Source organism: Phascolarctos cinereus, unplaced genomic scaffold, assembly GCF_003287225.1.
Source record: "Phascolarctos cinereus isolate Bilbo 61053 unplaced genomic scaffold, phaCin_HiC Scaffold_1;HRSCAF=81, whole genome shotgun sequence".
Lineage (NCBI taxonomy): Eukaryota > Metazoa > Chordata > Mammalia > Diprotodontia > Phascolarctidae > Phascolarctos > Phascolarctos cinereus.
The window spans coordinates 291,617,797-291,637,460 of NW_027555514.1; the positions used below are offsets into that span (position 1 = coordinate 291,617,797).

Genomic DNA, 19,664 nt, shown 5'->3' on the forward strand with positions numbered 1-19,664 from the left:
CTCCACAGGCTGGAGGATGGGGAGAGGGAGTGAGATCCCAGAGGGTGCCTTGGACCTCAGGACTCTTAGGTAAACCACAGAGACCTTCAAGGACAAGACACACCCTTGGAGAACGTAAATTCTCTGTGTGTGTCATTCTAAAGCCCAGCTGTGATACGTGACCCAGCTTACCACCCCAGTGTACAGGCATGGACAAAACAAGGCTGAACTGCCATGAGAGATTGACCCTAATTGTTACTGGAATACTGAGAACCACTTCTGCACTAATGGGGGCCATCTCCAGTCGTTCTGATCTATTTCTTGCCACTGGATCCAGATTGCTCTGGAGGAGAAAGTGAAGCTGGTGACATTGAATAGCCCTCCCTCACTTAAATTCAAACCACTATCAAGTCACAGCCTTGTATTCCTGATGTCACAGTCCTGTTCAAGAAGGAAGGACAAAAAACAACACGTGTACCAATCTAATAACAATAACCACCATAGAGAGCATTGTAAAGTTTGGAAAAAGTGGTTACATTTGCTCTCATTTGTCCTCCCAACAATCCTGGGAAGTAGGTGCTACTATTCTCCCTATTTTATAAAGGAAAGCATGGAGGTTGAAAGGGGGCAGTATTTTCCCAGGGTCATGCAGCTAGGTTTTGTCTGAGCCAGGATCTGAACTTGCATCTTCCTAACTCCAAAGCCAACACTGTCCCCTGGGCCACTTAGCTGTCAGACATGGCTCTGGAGATGACCTGGGTCTGAGGGATGGTCCATGGCCAGCCTAGCCTCAGCTTTAGTCATCTTCAGGTTATTTCCTGGTGGTCTGCAGCATCCTTAATAATTGCCCATTAAATGATTAATTCAAAGCTCAAACCAGGAAAGGATCTGGGAGGTTATCAGGTCCATTCCCCTTTTCATACTCTCCAATAAATGCTAATCTTGTGTCTGACAAGGATGGAAAAGGTGCCACCCACTGAAGCAAGTAACTATGACTTTGGACACTTGTAATTAATAGTAAATTGTTTGTTTGTTTGTTTGTTTTCTTGAGTGGAGCTGAAGCCTGATGCTGAAAATACTCCCCACAGCTTTATCCTCCTCTCTGAGGTCGAGTAGAGCCCAAGGGGCTTCTTATAGGGACTTAGGCCAAGTAATCAGGGACACAGTGGCTTCTCTGCACCCTACTTTGTGTCTAGTTCTTTGAGAAGGGACAAAAAAAGAAAACCTTCCTAACAAATGACACTGAGTTCCTCATCACTAAAGGTCATCTGACCTAATAAAACAAAAACAAGTGGAAGCAATCTCTTGATCTAAGCAAAAAAAAAAAGTTTTGGTGGACTGAACATATTTTAGGATAGATCTTCTAAATATTGGTAATCCTCAGATCTAACAGGTCTACAGGGAGACTGGGTCACTAGATTAAGATATATTATAGAAAGAATTCTGGTTCAGGTAGATTTGGAATCAGGTCCCTTCCAATTCTGAGAGACAGGGTCTCAGGGTCTCAGAACAAACATTTATTTTTTTTTCTGATATATTTTTATTTATTTCACTATATATTTCCAATTACATGCAAACATTTTTAACAGAGTGAAGTGAGATTTTTTCAATATATTTTATTTATTTTGTTAAACATTTCCCAATTATACCTGAAAAAATTTTTAGCATTTATTTAAAAAAAAAGTCCCAAATTCCTTTCCCCCTCTTTGAGAAGGCAAGCAATTTCAAATTGATTATACACGTGAAGTCATGCAAAATATATTTCCATATCAGCCATGTTGCAAAAGAAAAGATAAACAAAAAATTAAACAAGAAAAATAAAGAAAGTAAAAAACAGTACAACTTAATCTCCATTCAGAGTTCATTAGTTTTCTTTATGGAGCTGGATAGTACTTTTTCATCATGCAGTCCTGAATCAGTCTTGATCAAATTAGCCAAGTCTTTTACAGTTGAACATTCTTAAAATACTGCTGTCACTGTGTACAGTGTTCTGGCTCTACTCACTTCATTTTGCATCAACTCATATGTTTTTTTTTTCTGAAACCACCCTGCTCATCGTTCCTTGTAGCACAATAATATTCCATCACAATCATATAGCACAACTTGCTCAGACATTCTCCAATTGATGGACATTCCTTTGATTTCCAATTCTTTGCCACCACAAAAAAGAGCTGCTACAAATATTTTTGTGCAAATAGGTCCTTTTTCCTTTTCTTTGATCTTCTTGGGATATATGCTTTGTAGTGGTATTGTGATTCAAAGAATATGCACAGTTTTATAACCCTTTGGGTGTAGTTGTTCTCTGGAATGGTTAGACCAGTTCATCTCCACCAGCCATGCATTAGTGTCTCAATTTTTCTACATCCCCTCCAGCATTTGTCCTTTCTCTTTTCTGTCATGTGAGCAAATCTGATAGGTATGAGGTGATATGTCAGAGTTGTTTTAATTTCCATTTCTTTAATCAATAGTGATTTAGAACATTTTTTGGTATGACTATTATTGATAGCTTTGATCTCTTCTTCTGGAAACTGCCTGGAATGAGCATTTATTAAATGCCTATTTGCCAGACACTGTACTGAGTTTTCCAAATACTGTCTTGTTTGACCCTACAAAAAGCCTGTGAGGTAGACGCTATGATCCCCATTTGACAATTAATGACATTGGGCAGACAGGTGAAGTGACTTGCGCAGGGTGACACAGCTAGTGTCTGAAGTTGGATTTGAATTCAGTTCTTCCTGACTCCAGTTCCACTCTCTATGCACTGAGCCACAAATTTGCCTCAGTAAAATTCCAGCCCGGAGAAGTGAACCTTGTCCAAGGTCACACAGTTAATTGGTGTCACAGAAAGGATTAGAACACACATCACTTGACTTCCTTTCCACAGTTCACAGCCAATAGAGAGATCTTAAAAAGTTAGTCATGAGGCTGACCTTGAAAAATCCTTCTGGGGACTGTTGGGGTATTTAATATTCATGACCTAGAGACTGCATATCCCTTCACTACCCACTGGTTCCTAGCCAAACCAAGACGCCAAAGGTGTTGGTCTAAAGTTTGACTGCCTTTCTCACTCTCCCATCCAAAGTGAGACCTGCACCCCCTCTAAGAAAATATCCTCCCCCCTCCAAAAAATAACCCATCAATAACAAAATTATAAAACTGGAATCAAGTGGAGAGAAAGTGTTCCCCTGATGAATGATTTAAATAAACCTATTAATTATCTGAGGCTTACTGTGCCTATGTGTGGCAGTGGCAGCCTCTAAATAATGTAAGTTTGGAAGCCTCAGCATCTATTACATTTAATTACTTTCCCCTGTGGCGTGCATGATAAAGACATAGCAATAAACAAGCTCAGGTCCCCCCTAAACCCATATACCAAAGGTGACTCTTAGAGCCCAGCTGGGGAAAGAGCTCGAGCCCCCACTGCCTGGGAGTGATTCAGCATGGTTTCCACTGAGCAAGGAAAGTGGAAGGGCAAACTCTGGCAGCCAGTGGGGGGAGCCAAGGGGGGGAGGGTCAGAGAGATGATGGGACTTAGCTTTGGAGAGCGACACCTTCAGAAACTGGCATCACAACTGAGAGCTTCATCAAAACATCCTTCTCCTCTCTGATAACCTTCATTCCAAGGGATGTCTTTGAAGGACAGCTGGTTTCCTTGGCTCTGCTCAGGGGCCATGTCCCTCCTCTTGGACTTTCACAAGTCTTTCACCGGACATTTATATTTATATTTCCCCTTTAACGGGCAAGTTTATGAAATCAATTAATGAGCTAATCAGCTTCTTTTGTTCTCCTTTCATTATTCCTTTCAGTCAAATATAAAACCCAGAAAGCCCTGCACCCCCAAACTGCAAAAAGCATATGTTCCCCTATCACCTGTCCAAGGAACACAAACTCTTCAGTCTTTACTGCCTCCCAGCTCAATGCCCATCACTCCAGATTAAGCCTCCCCATGCACTTACCTCCCAAAATGGACTATTTAGCCTCCATAGACATGCCCTGCGCTCTCCCCACATGAGGATCTTGCTATTCCCCACCCTCCCCCCAACATTCCCTCAACTGGGTTTTGTATTTTCTCCTTATAGCTCTTGTAGCTAGTTATCTATGTTTTGCCGTATCTTCACTAATAGACTGTGAGGTTTCTGAGGGCAGCAAGTCTCCCTTTTGTCTCCATATTTTGTCCTGGTCAATGGTAGGTGCTCAACCAGCTCTGGTTACCTTGCAGTGAATCCTGCCTCTGTCAGTGACTCTGTGGTCTTGGGCAAATCTGTTTCCTTCTCTGAGCCTCAGTTTTCTTATCTGTAAAATGAAAGTGTTAGACTAGATGATTTCTTGGGTCTCTTCTATTTATACATTGATCAATTTTGTAATTAGTGATTCTGCCACTTATAACCTGCCTGATGTAAGGCAAGTTGCTACCATTTCTGGGCTTGTTTCTTCATCTTAAAATGAGGGGTGTGGAGGAGAGGCTCATGTTGATGTAGAATACCACAAATTAACATTATCTGTGTTATGCTACATGTTTAGTTATTTTGTGAAACATTTCCCAATTACGTTTTAATCTGTCTCTAGCCACCAGGCTCTTTGCAAGTTTGACACCTGTGGCATTCCAGAAGGGCCTCTGACGCCCCCTGTATGATTCTGTGAGTCACAACAGCTACTCTCTCCCTAACAGAAAGGGCTTCCTGAGGAAGTAGGAGGCTTCCTCTCCTTAAAGGTCTCCAAGCAGAGGTTGAATCATCACTTATCTAAGACTCTGCAGAGGATTCCTCTGGACAAGATGCCCCTGGAAGGCCTCCTCATTCCAAGGTTCCATGCCTCATGGGATCACCAGATGCCAGATTGAGAGCAGAGAGAGGCCTGCGCAGAGTTCAGTCCCCTCATGTTAGATGGGAGGCAGCTAGGCAGCCCAGATTTTAAAGCATGAGACTTGGGATCAGAAAGAGCTGAATTCAAATCCTTCCTCAGATACATACTAGCTGTGGGACCCTGGGGCATATCTCAGAACTTCTCTGAGCCTCAGTTTCCCAATATATAAATATAGATCACCACCATCATCACCATCATCATCATCATCATTGCCATCATCATCATCACCATAATCATCACTATCATCATCATCATCATCACCCTCATCATCATCATCATCATCACCATCATCACCATCATCATCATCATCATCATCATCACCCTCATCACCATCATCACCATCATCATCATCATCATCATCATCATCATCACCACCATCACCATCATCATCATCATCATCACCATCATCATCATCATCATCGCCATCATCATCATCACCCTCATCACCATCATCATCACTATCATCACCATCACCACCATCACCATCATCACCATCATCATCATCACCACCATCACCATCATCACCCTCATCACCATCATCACCATCATCATCATCATCACCACCACCATCATCATCACTATCATCATCATCACCATCACCATCATCATCATCACCCTCATCATCATCACCATCACCATCATCACCATCACCATCATCACCATCACCACCATCACCATCATCATCACCATCACCATCATCATCATCATCATTGACATCATCATCACCATCACCACCACCATCATCATCACTATCATCATCATCATCACCATCATCATCATCATCATCACCCTCATCACCATCATCACATCATCATCATCATCATCACCATCATCATCATCATCATTGCCATCATCATCATCACCATCATCCATCTCCTAGAGTTGTGAGCATCAAAAGAGGTGACTTGTGCTTTGCTCATCTTACCGTGCTATATAAATGGAAACTATTATCATTATTACAAAGGGGGAAACTGAGGTCTAGAGGGGTTAAAATGGCTTGCCCAGCATTACACAACAAAGGTAATGAGTGTCTGAGGTGGGATTCGAACCCAGGGTCTCTGACTCTATAGCCCACCCTGCTGCCTGGTCTCTAACTTGTCTCTGCTTCTACCCCAATACTAGGGCTCTGAAAACACGACTTCAGACAGTTTCCCTGATCACTCTGCCTTCCATGGGTCCCCTCCTCTATTAATGCTTCTTGTGGGAACCCCTCAGGGCCAGTGCCTACCCTACAAGTCCACTCCTAGCTAGGTCACCTTCCCCTAAGTGACCCCCCCTGTAGTCACCCATGAGGGGTCTCAGGAGTCCCAAACAACCCATTGACTCATGACTCACCGAGACACTTAGGCCCCATGGTTTCTACTGAACTTTCCTCCCCACTAAAATGCATTGCTTAAACACACACACACACACACACACAGACACACACATACATCCTACAGACTCACTTGAACGTATATTGTATGAAAAGAATGGATGTCAGAGAAAAGCTGTTGGGAGGAATGAAAATGCATTGCCCCTGACAGAGGAGCTGAGATCGCAGCTGGAGCCCTAGAAACTGTTCTCTTCAGCCACTGAGCCCACGACCCTCACGCCGATCCTCAGCAAACTAAGGGGACAGATGGAAAGGATTGGGAGATCTAATGCATGAGAAATGAAATTACGAAGGGGACTGGGAGAGCGGGGATCAATGAGGAGTGTCTGGGGAAACAACACTGACAGCTTTATGTATATTTAGAAGGAAAGCCAGAGGAAAAATCCGGAATGGCCCAGTGCCCAAAAAAGTGCCTGGAGCTGCTTTAATGAACAGCAGAGGAGACATGCTTGTGAAAATATTCCAACATGGGCCCCTTCCCAATGAAGACAGTGGAGAAAGCAAGAAAAATATTTTTGGAAAAGGTGGCTCCAACTTCTTTGAAAGGTTTCTTGGATTCCCCAAGACAAGAATCTGTCCCTCTGTCTGTCTGTCTGTCTAGCCTTCAATGAGTAGGGGGCAGCTGGGCAATAATGGTGAGAGAGCTGGGAGGCTGAAGCAGGAGCCTGTTAGAAACCCCAGCTCTGTGCCTACCTTGTTTGGGCAAATGGCAGGAAATAGAAGAGGGCCTGGACATGGAGACTATGGTGGCAAATGGTACATCTTGGCCTGGACCAAGGCCTGCGCACCACTGAGAGGCTCCACCCAGAAGCTCATTCACCACATGACTGTGGGCAAGTTACTTCCTCTGCCTGGGCCTCAGTTTCCTCAGCCATCAAATGCAGAGAATACTGCACGGGGGCATTATGAGACAAAGGGCTTCTTTTTATCAACTGTTTTTCATACATGAGGCAGTGATAGGAGCCCCAGCTTAGGAGACTCAGAGGACCAGCTATTCAGAGGTGAAACAGGCCTTAGAAAGCCTCTAGTTGTGAAAATATGTTTAATGGGCATGTAAATGTCAAGCCTATATCAGATTGCGCTCAGTTTTGGGGAGGGGGGGGAAGGGGGAGAAAAATTTTCAACTCAAAAGCATATGGAAGTGATTGTTGATAAATCAAAATGAATTAATAAAATTTAAAAAAAATTAAAAAATTAAAAAAAAGGCAGCCTCTAGTCTAAGCCCCTCAACTTGGAGAGGCCCAGAGAAACAAAAATAACTTGTTCAAGGTCAGAGGATCATAAGTTTAGTGCTGAAAGGCTTGGCTATAAGGGAAACCAAGGCTCAAAAAGAAAATCCCCAAGATCACACAGGAGAGCAGCAACAGAGCTGCTTAACTAGTGACCATGTAGCCTAGCCCCTCCTCCTTTTACAGATGAGGAAATCGAGGCTCTGAGAGCTGAAGGGACTTTGCCAAGACCACATAGAAGGAAAGCTTCAGAGGGCAGTTCTGAGCCCAGCTTTTGACTCCCATCATGGCTCTATCTGCTCCCCCAGGTTCAATGAACAAAAACTTGGCTCTGCCCCACATTTGTTGAGTCACCTTTGGAACATCGTTCCCCTCTCTGGCCCTGTTTGTTCTTCTGGAAGTAAAGCCACTGGCAGAGGTAACCCCTAAGATCCCTTGGAGACGTGACCTCTCCCACCCTGATCTGAGGCACCTGCCTTGGGCTGGGGCCTGACATGGTGCAGCCCATCTCCCCTTGCTGGAAGTCTTCAGACTTGGGGGGGGGGTGATTCATCGGGGGCATCTCATAATGGGATAGAAATCGCAGTAGGATTGGAAGGTGCTTGGATTAGGGGCCAGAAAACCTGGCCTCCAAGTGTGCTCCTGCCGCTGACTCCTTGTGTGGCCTTGGGAACTGATGCTCAGCGTGCCTTAGTTTCCTTATTTGTAAAGGGAGGCTCCTGGCCCACATGATCTCTAGGGCTTCTTGTCTCCATCAACCAACAGACATTTATTTCGTTTCTTGATTTTCTTTTTAATTTCTTAAATTCTCAACCACCAAACACCAAACCAAATGAGTATTTCTGTAGAACAGAAGAATTAGACTACACCTGAAACTGCGAATCTGTGCTGTGCTCACCTTGATTGTCCATTTAAGTAAGTGATAAAATCAATGGGCTTTCAAGGCTGGCCTGCTTGGCTTCATTTCCTTATGGCCTTCTGCTCTTCTTCAGTTTCTTTTTCCTTTTTGTTTGGGGGGCTGGCAGAGGATCTCCAGCTTTATCCTTCCTCCTTTTCTAATTTCCCCTTTCAAATTGAAAAATAAAGATCTTCCTTTTATTTAAGGAACTACTATGTGCCAGGTCAAGCTAGTTGCTGGGGATACAAATATAAAGAATGAACCAATCACTATTTACAAAGACACGTGTGTGTGTGTGTGTGTGTGTGTGTGTGTGTGTGTGTGTGTGTGTGTGTGAGAGAGAGAGAGGAGAGAGAGAGAGAGAGAGAGAGAGAGAGAGAGAACTCTTTCACAGCAATGGGAAACCCCCTTTTTTTATAGGATCAGTAAAGTGGGAGCATTTTCTACATTGCCTAATAAAGAAGGGGAGTCAGAGATGTTAGGGAAGCTAACTTTAATCACACCAATCCGGCAAGATGCTGACAAGGGAGGAGGAGGTATTACTACCCAGTCTCTGGGTTTATTAGCCTTGGGATATTTGCATCGTGGGTTGCTAGAGCTGTGCCAATCAAACTGGTTTTCCCTGTCCATGTCTCAGAAATGTTTGTCTCATTCTAGCTCTTGAGACCATGAGGAAGTAGGTAGCAGAGAACACATGAATGAAGTAAGTCATAAATCTCTATGACTCCCTATTCTACACACATACACTTGTGAAGTCAGGTCATCATCTTCTCCTGAGATGGAGATTGTAGGGTCTGATGTCAGACAATCCATGAAAAGCTCATGGACGTGTAATTTATGAGAATGTCAGCAGCAGGTAGTGACCACCTTTCTTGATGTTCAAGTTGATATAAGGGAAGGAAAACCTTATGATGTCTCTTGAGCATGGAATCCTGCTACCCATGGGGCACCCTGAGACATCTCTTAGTAACCCTGCTTATGGTAACATCCTTTTCTTTGCAAGCAAAGATAAAGGTATGGATTTGCTATCATGCATAGAGTTTTCAAGTTTTGGGTGTGGGGTGCCCTGAGGTATTCACTCGATCATCCAATTCCTCTTGGAACTAAATCTAAAAGTTTTACAAGACAGAGGGAGGGAGGGAGGGAGGGAGAGAGAGAGAGAGAGAGAGAGAGAGAGAGAGAGAGAGAGAGAGAGAGAGAGAGAGGTAGAGAAACAGAGACACAAGAGAGACAGATGATGGGAGAGAGATGAGAGGAGAGAGGGAAAAAGGGGGAGAGAGGGAGAAGAGAGACAGGGGGAGAAAAGGAGAGGATACACAGAGGGAACAAGGGAGGGAGGGGAAGAGACGAGAAGAGAAGAGAAGAGAAGAGAAGAGAAGAGAAGAGAAGAGAAGAGAAGAGAAGAGAAGAGAAGAGAAGAGAAGAGAAGAGAAGAGAAGAGAAGAGAAGAGAAGAGAAAGACAGAGACAAAGACAGAGAAAGAAGAGAGAGAGAGAGAGCCAGAGAGAGAGAGAGTGAGAAGAGAAACAAAGAGAAAGAAGAGGAGAGGGGAAGAGAGAGGGAAAGGACAGACAGGGAGGGGGAGAGAGGGGAGAGAGATGAGAAGGAGAAAGAGAGGAGGGCAGGAATCAAGGACAGTATCTATGGCAATTTAGGTAAATTCTATGTAACAAACATTTATCAATCAATCAGTCAACGGACATTCATTAAGCCCTTGCTATGTGCTGGTACTAGAGAAAGAAATGATGAACCATTCTAGTATCTTTGCTAAGAAAACCTCAGATGGGTCAGAGAGAGTTGGACATAGCTGATATGACTGACAACAAAACTGTTCCAGGTGTTGGACACACAAAGACGAGAACCATGTTTGTCCGCATGGAGTTAACATTCCAGTGTGTGTGCTGGGGGCTCTGTGAGGTGGAGGTGAGGTGAGAAGGGCCTCAGGCCTGGGACAGCACTGTCCCAAGTCAGGGGATGGAATGCTGGATACAGGAAACTGAGCAGGTCAGGTTGCCTGGCCTGTGGAGGGTGTGAAAAAGGGGAGGAATATGAAATCAGCTGAGAAGGTGAGGATGATGCCACGGCCACTGCCAGCAGCAGCAGCTCTAATGGAAAGAGGGACTCAGGAGTCCGAAGTGTCCTTCTCTATATCTCACTGGATGAACCTAACAGGTAGTGCATAGAGGCAGTTCTGTTATTTCCATCTTTTGTATTGTGGCCTAACAGACCCAGAAAAGATCTTAGAAGTGGTCCAATACAATCTCTCATTTTATAAATGAGGAAACTGGGATCAGCCAGAGGGGCAGTGACTTGTCCAAGGTCCTACAGGTGGTAAGGAGCAGATTTAGGGTTCAACCCATCATCCCCTCATTTCAAGCTCAGCTCCCTTGTGATCACAACACTCAGAGGAAGAACACAGGACTCAGTGAGGCAAAGGGACCTAGCTAGGAGTACACAGTCATCTACACAGAAGGGACTTAGCCATCATCAAGTCCAGCTGGTGGACTATAGCTGAGGAACCTTTACAGAGAAGGAAACTGAGTCTTAGGGAGCTTATGGCTTGTCTACACTCACACAACTTGCAAGCGTCTCAGGAAGAATTGGAAGCCATGCTTTCTTATCTCCAAGGGCAGTGTTTTATCCATTATGCCATGTTATTCTGAGCAGTACTTAAGTGACCCCAATAAGATTGGACTCCAGGCCCTCTAACTCCCAATTCTGTGTTGCTTATACTACCATGGCTGCTTGGGAATGGTGCTAACAGGCTCATATGGGCATAAATCCCAAGATATTGTCCTCATTGGAACAGTGGCGGCACAAGGGAAGGAGCCTTGCATGGGGATCAAAGGACCTGGGTTCAAATCTCACCTCTGACACTTACTCCCTGTGTAATTATGGGCAAGTCACTTAACCTTTCTAGGCCTTAGTTTCTTCATCTATACAATGAAGATAATAATAGTATCTACCTCATAAAGTTGTTATGAGAATTGAATAAGGTAATATGAATGAAATGCTTTATAAACCTTAAATCACTATGAATGATCGATGTTATCATCATCACCATGATTGCTGCCAGTATTATTATTATTGTTGTTACACCATGCTAGTGGACCAGTGGGCCACAGGATCTTTGCTAAAGTTCTGGGTCTTTCAATCACAATCTGCTATCTTTTTGTTTGTTCATTTGTTTTTGCTAGGCAATGGGGTTAAGTGACTTGCCCAGGGTCACACAGCTAGTAAATGTCAAGTGTCTGGTCTGAGACCAGATTTGAACTCAGGTCTTCCTGACTCCAGGGCTCTATCCACTGCACCACCTAGCTGCCTCTTTGCTATCTCTTAACATACAGATTTCTGTCTAAGTTGACATTTGAACAAAAAGAGCAGTGCAAATAAGTCCCCAAATCCATAAACCTCCTAACCCTAACTTTTACAGACACAGACAGCAGATTTCCAGTTCTCTCTTACTAATCCCGAAACACTATTTGCATCACCTGGAACATTCAACAATAATTATAAAAATTCTAGAGTCCTGATCTGTTATAGACAGATAGAGAGATAGAGAGATGATGGATGGATGAATAAATATAATATTTCCTCGTTAAGAAATGGCCATAATACTTTGATGATTTGGGCTGTCTGACCTTCATTGAACCTGAAAGATTCTTGCTTGAATTTTTACTTAAATGAAGGTCTCAGCCTCAGTCTTTTAAATTGACAGCCCTCTCCCAGTTAGGCCTCCTGAGGGCTCCCTAAAGAAAAATGAACTCATGGGACTGAAAATGTAAAATGTTGTGCAGATATTTTTTTTTCTACAAGAAAGTACCAAGTTCAAAATTTTAATATACACAGTACTAATCACAAAACATACCAATTTTTGTTTAAAAAATAATTTTCCCAGAATTAGAAAATAAAATTCCCAGAATTTCATTATTATGATCATTCCATTCTGAACTGAATTTTTATTAATGGAAATAGGATGAATTTAACACATCTAGTGAATTTTGTCTGTCAACTTGCCCAGTGTCAAATACAGTCACACATGTGGTTTTTTTTCCCCCTTGGGAGAGCCTGCTGGCCTTTTCAGAATATTCTGAATTCCCACTTATTTCCTACATGGCCAAGATAAGAGGGCACACTGCTTACATAAAGGTTGAGAGATCACAGAATGAGAGCTGGAAGTCACTTCAGAGGCCATTTAGGCCAAACATTTTATTTTACAGATGAGAAAAGTAATGCCCAGGGAAGTCAGAGGATCATAAGTTTAAAGTTGTAAGTCACAGCAGAAGTCATCCAGTCCAAACTCATCATCTTACACGTTAGGAAACTGAGGCTAAGGAAAGTCACAGGATCATAGCATAGGTTTAGAGATCTAAGGCACCACATAGGATTACAAGAAGAAGAGCTGAGGAGGAAAATTATTGGAGAAAATCAACCTCACAGAAGAAGAAAGGATAAAGAAGAGACATTGAATACAGCTGCAAGAGCTTCAATCCAACAAGTTCAAAGGAGATTTTAAAGCTGTAAAAAAAAAAATAGAAATGGAAAAAAAGCTAATGATATTAACTTTGGTAATCACCACTTCCTATAGTTCAACTAATATAAACTAGTTGATACAAAAAAGAGGCCAGATAATCACAAAAAACTGCCTTGGCTAAGAAACACTTGACCTCCTTGCCAAGTAGGAAGAGATGACAGTCAAGGGCAACATTGATTTGAAATAAAAACTCATTTATACAACACTACAGTGTTGATGGTGGAAGATTGGGAGCAGCATTACTTACAATTTAGCACAAAATAGGAGAAGTGAGAATCATCCTACAGAGAGCTTGAGACCCAATAAGCCATAACAACTCAAGAACATATTCTTGGAGGAAACTGGTAGGAAGAGAATGAAGAGATTGGAAATGGAAGACATCTAAGGAGATTTCTGTATCATCAGGGATGATGCAGTTATCCCATCTGGACCTTAACACCTCAATTTCTGCTTTGAAAGAGTAAGAAGCAGCATTTAGTAAGTGTAATGGGATAAAGGAGCTTGACCAGACAAAGCAGACACAATTGGAAACCATGGTGGAGAAGGTATAACATGGAATGCATGTGAAGAACTTTCAGAAGGTATCTAAAGCAGGCAAAGATACACAAAAAGTGAATGTAAAAAGCAAAAGTAAGAATATTTTGATGTAAGAAAACAAACACTGACACATCAGAACTGTTGTCTCATCAGTCTTATGGCTCATGTCTGTAGGACTGATCTAAACACACAAACATATCGAGAGCAGCCTTCATGAAAACAGTAGCTGGGACCAGGAAGTGCTTTTTATTTTATTTTATTGTTTGGCTAGGCAATTGGGGTGAAGTGACTTGCCCAGGTTCACACAGCTAGTAAGTGTCAAGTGTCTGAGGCTGGATTTGAACTCAGGTCCTCCTGACTCCAAGGCTGGAGCTCTACCCACTGTGCCACCTAGCTGCCCCCAGGAAGTGTTTTGCAATGGATTCTCAACAACACACCCCACAACTTTGCAAAAACAATAAATCAATAAACATTAAAAAGTACAAAAAAGATAGGCTCACATTGCATTTGTTTCATAATTTCAAACAAAAACCAACCAATTCAAAAACAATTGACTCTGAAGAACAAAATAGAACATGAAATGTTCTTTTCCACCGTGAAATCTCTTCTATAATACCAGAAAATCATGAGAGAGTTTTTTGATAAATACAACCATAAAGGTAAATATCACAAATAATCCTGTGATCGTTAACATCAATGAAGCATCTGTCATAGACAATATCCTATACAGGATCCTAATGTAGAAAGGATTTTCCATATAGGCTGACACAGTTTCAGATGCTACTGTTTGTGAATGAAATCCATTATTACTCAAAAGAGACTGACCTAACAATCCAGAGGGGAAGTACTAAGTGGATGAAAAAAGAATGCCTGCTTCCCAGACTCTGACATGCAGGTATATCATCAATCCATTGACTTTACATATCAGTGCATTTATCAGGGCCAAGAACCATAGAGGGATAATGTGTTGGGTTCAGAATTCATTGAAGGTGGAGTGGGTAGGAAGAGAGCCAGATGGATTTCATTTGGGAAAATGGGCAGTTCTTTAAGCATTTCACATTGCTCCTTGGCGTGAATGGTTATATTTTCCAGGCAACTCTTTTCATGATGATGCTATACATTTATGAACCTGTAAACAAAGGAATCCCTGGAAATGAGGTTTGTAGGATGCTCCAAGAGCAGTGGAGAGATGACTGGTAGACACAATTAGGCTGCAATCAATTCTCAATGGTATACTAAGGAAGAGTGCCTGATTTGGTTCAGGGCATGGATCCCACTGAAAGTCCGGTGAAATCTGTGGACCTTTTCTCAAAATCAGGTTTATACATATATTATATATATACACACATATGTACATACATATATGTATATACATGCAATATATATATATATATATATATATATATATATATATATAAATGTATTCATAAATGAAGGACGTGCAAATTTTAAGTTATATGCTAGTGAAAATAAAGATGTATATTTCTTATCCAACTTCATGAGCCCCTTGAAAGCCATGAGTGCACTCCAGGTTATGAACTCTTCTCCAAGAAAGAGGGTATTGTTGTTTTTCCTTTGTTCTGAAAAGGACCAATGACTTCAGGAGGGAGATGTCATGGCTTGCAAGTGAATTGGATTTAAGTGAGGGAGAACTATGGAAAGTCGTCAGCCTCACTCTCTCCTCCAGAGTCATCTGAGTTCAGTGGCGAGACATAGGTCAGGACAACTGGAGGTGACCCTAGATGCATTGGGAGACCTTGACCTTTGTAAGCTAAGGATGTGACTGAGCAAGTGGACAGAGTCACCATGAAGATGAGCTAGTTCTATATCAAGAGAAAGGGAATAACTTGTGAACTGCCTGAGAGTTGCCTTGGTGCCCATGAAATGTGAAGGGACTGAAAGACGCCTAGCACATTACTCTCTCTAGAAGAGCTATGAGCTGTGGGTGAACATGAGAGTATGCATGGGCTGTGGATTACCCCAATGCAGGCAAAAGTCACTTCACGGCACTCACAGGACCATTGCTATTTTGAAGAAGAGCTGCAGTGGACAGGCCATTTCACCTTAAGAGATCTCAGTTTGCTCATCTACAGAAAGAAAGGGGCTGAATTAAATCTTTTGAATCTTTTTCAATCTAAGATCTTTTCCCTATCTAAGCCCAATGATTCTAGGTGAAACACAAGACTTGTGCCAATCACACATACTCATAAAACCGAAACACACTTCCAGTCTACTGGAAAGCCCATCTGCCAATACACTCTGCAGTCAAACAAGCATTGATCAAGGAATCACAAAGCCCTTCCTTCCAGCTTTCAGCCACCATGCCTTTGGCATGGAGCCTCAGTTTCCAGTCTTTGAAACAGGGGTACCAGCACTTGTACTGCCTCTTTCATAGGGCTCTTTGTGGGGAAAGCCTTAATAAACTGTGGCTCACTATATAAATATTAGTTGTTGTTATAATCATAATTATCCTTCTCTAATGGCCTAATCAGGGCAGAAGTTTTTGCTTTGGAAAACTAACAATTAGCTTTGCTAAGAGAAGTATAAACAGATGACTATGAATGAGTTTGCTAAATCATCTTTTCAGTAGTAGACATTAGTTAGATTTTATCTGATGCCATATGCAAAACGCGTACCTATGGCCATGTTCATGTGTTTGCTATCTAAATAGTGATAGTAATGAGATCAGCTTTGAGTGATACACAAAATCTCTCCCTCAGGGGAATCCAGAAAGGGAGCTTTTTATGGTATTCTGTGCAGGGTTGAATAAGCCCAAGTGTTTACACAAGATCTTTTTTTCCCCCCAATTCTTCCCCTAAAGAGCATGAGCCTGATCATCTGATGATAAATATTTATTTAAGATTTTTTTTTCCCAACATCAATGTGATAAACTGAACCTTGACATAATCAATAAAGCCAAGAGGATCAGTTAATCTACATTAGGACCTTCTGAAGATATTTCAGCAGTGGCCATGATTCTACAGTGCTGAGGGGGCTTAAAAGGATTGACCCAATTAAGCACATAGCCCATGAACTTAATCAATTCTATCATGGCTTTCAAGGCTACATGGAAAGCAAAGAGATAGATGCTGGGAGAATGCATGCATGATTGCCAGTGCTACACAATTTGAAAGTGCTTGAAGACATTCAGCAAAAGCTGATGAAGGATCAGAGAAAAGTCACCCTAATTCAGAAGGGAAGCACAATGGCACTGTTGTCTTTTATATCTAGCAAGGAGGCTATCAGTCACCAAGTCTACTCTCCTTTCTTTACAGATAAGGAAACTGAGGTAAGACAAGGGGAAGGAATTAGCCTCAGGACTTACAGGGTCTTGGTGGCAGATTCAGATTTTCTGATTGTTTTTAAATTGATCCATCTGTGAAATCTCATAGTAGGAAGAAAAGAAAATCACGGGGGCTCTCAGCTAATTTGTTGGGGCTCCTCTGTATATGTGAATTGAGCCTAAGATTAAGTTGTTGGGGTTTTTTTTGTCTCACTGTGTACTCATACATTGAAGTGGTAATATACTAGAACACCCAGATGTTGTTCAAATGAAATTTTGTCATCATACTTTAAGGATATTGTACTTGGGAAACAGATACATCCCCATTTAAGTGTAAAACTTTATATTTATCCTTATTATATTTCATCTTGTCAGATCTGGTCCATTACTCTTTTGCATCGGCATCTTTTTGGATCCATACAAAATGTCAACTGCTGCTCCCAACTTCCCCTTCTCTGAAAATTAGATAAGGATGATCTATCTAGTTATCTTGTCTGTCTATCTATCTATCTATCTCTGAAGTCACTGATGAGTTTTGCACCCCAACCAGGCCAAAGGTAAATCCCTGGACACTACATAGGAGATGTCTTTCATGGACAACATGGAACATTCTTTTGTCGTTGCTATTCCACTGATTTCTGCCCCACCTTACGGTACTAATATAGCCCACATCTCTTCATCTTATTGAGAAGGATTGCTTGAAATTCTTTGTCAAATACTTTACTGAAATTCAGGTATATGTTTCCAGCATTCACCTTATCTCCATTTAACATTCCCATCAGAAAAAAAGAAAAGAGGCTAGTGTGGAATGATATATTTTTGAGGAAGACATGCTGGCTGTTTGTGATGACTCCAGATCTTTGCTAACAATCCGGTCAATGCTATGGTTTGGATTTTACTAGAAAATGAAGTCACACCCACTTGAAAGGAGTTTTCCACCTCCATTCTCTTTTCTTTTGAAGATGAGGGCCATGTGGGCCCTTCTGCAGTCCTGTGCTTCTTCTCCCCTTCTCCTGGATCATTCCAATTTCCCTGCCAGCAGTGCTATGGTCACAGTCACCAGATGTTTCAGCATCCCCAAGGATGCTGAAGGCATCTAGGTAACCTCTTAATACATCTTGTCTTGTCTTGGGCACAAGGTCCTTATTAGCCATAGTTTGCTCTGTCCTTTCCAGGTGAAAGACCTTTGTCCCTACCTTGGCAGAGTAGAAATAAGCAAATTCTGGGATGAGCCTTCTCCGTTACTGTTAGCCCATTCACCCTAAGCAGCTTCTTTTATCTCCCCCTTTCCCTCAATAGAGAGAAATTGTTTGCTCTCTTTGGCTTTTTAAACTGGCCTCCAATTTATTTGGTGCTTTAGTGATCCTGAGGCTGTTGTTCCATACAAGTGCCCTGTTTTTGTCCCTATTCTCCTTCACATGCCCTTACTTCCATCGTTCATGTCATTAAAAAAAAAAAAGATGTCAACTGGGGAATTCCTTATACATCCTCATTGGTCTTTTAAAGCAATTTTCCTTTTCCCTTCTGTTTAGCCTCAAAAGAAGGCTCCAAACATTGAGGACAGTGTTGTATACAAGATCTGGACTTAGAACACCAAGAAATCTGAGTTTGATTTTCTTTTTTTTTTTTTAATTTTTAGGCAATTGGGGTTAAGTGACTTTCCCAGGGTCACAAAGATAGTAAGTGCCAAATGTTTGATCTGAGGCCGGATTTAAACTCAGACACTCCTGACTTCAGGGCCAGTGCTCTATCCACTGTGCCACCTAGCTGCCCCTCGAGCTTGATTTCTTATTCTAACACTGTACCTGTGTAAATTAGAGAAAGGCGCTATGAGTCTCAGCTTCCTCTTCTGAGAAATGGACATGATCATACTTGTACTAACTAACTCAAAGAGGTGTTGGGAGAAGAACATATTATGCAAAACTCTGCAGAAAGGTGACTTATATTCTCAATTTCAGTTGGAGTCACTTTTGAATCATTGAAGAAACTCAGACAATTTAGCTATGGCCAAAGACCATGATGATGCCACCCTGTGACTTAATCCTCCTCCCTCTGGCACATAACCCAGGATCTAGCCCACTGGAGCAGTCTCCCACCTGTCACCTTCCAGAATACATTGTCAGTGTCTTTTACAAATCGACCCTAGTATGGTTCCTTTGTAGTTATTGTTCTACATGCCACATTTCCTCTGTAAGCACCAAGACTGCAGAGAGCATGTTTTATTCATCTCTGTATCTCCCCAGTGCTCGGAATGTTGTAGTCACTCAATTAATGTCTGTTGAATATGATTGTATTGATTGGGCAGCTTCCTGAGGTAGTGAGCTCCTGGTCATTGCAGGTGTTCAAGCAGCTGGATGACTACCTGCCAGGGATGCTGTGGTGGAGGTTGCTTCATTCAGAGAGAGGTCGGAGTAGAGACTATGTCAGATCCCTTCCCAGAATTTCAGAGGCAATATAGCCCAATAGATATCTGCCCAAAACTACCTTATAGAATAGCAGAAAAGAATCTACTCTTTTAAAATAAAAATAAAACTTAGTTGAGAGGGGAGCCCACTGCCTCCCAAAGCAGCCTGTGCTACTTTGTGACAGTTCTAATTCTCAGACAGCGTTCCTAATACCCAGTCATAATGTGCCTCTCCAACTTTCTCCTCATGTTCCTAGGTGGTCCAGTGGATAGAGCACTGAACCTAAAGTCAGGAAGACATGTGTTCAAATGCAGCCTCAGACACATACTAGCTGCATGATCCTAGGCAAGGCACCTAACCCCTCTCTGCCTCAGTTTCTTCACTTGTGCAATGAAGATAATCATCATACCTAGCTTTCAGAGGAGTAGCTAGGTGACTTGGTGGTTAGAGCACTGGGCTTGGAGTAAGGAAGACTCATCTTGTGTTGAAATCTGACCTCAGACCCTTACTAGCTTTGTGACCTTGGCAAGTCCCTTAAACCTGTTTGTCTCAGTTCCTTAT

General features: G+C 42.2%; 1 protein-coding gene across 2 annotated transcripts in view; it reads right to left on the bottom strand.

Moving 5' to 3' along the window:
• Nucleotides 1-19,664, bottom strand: part of TAFA5 (TAFA chemokine like family member 5) — a 573,238-nt gene that overhangs the window by 403,634 nt on the left and 149,940 nt on the right. The gene's annotated exons all lie outside the window — the stretch shown is intronic.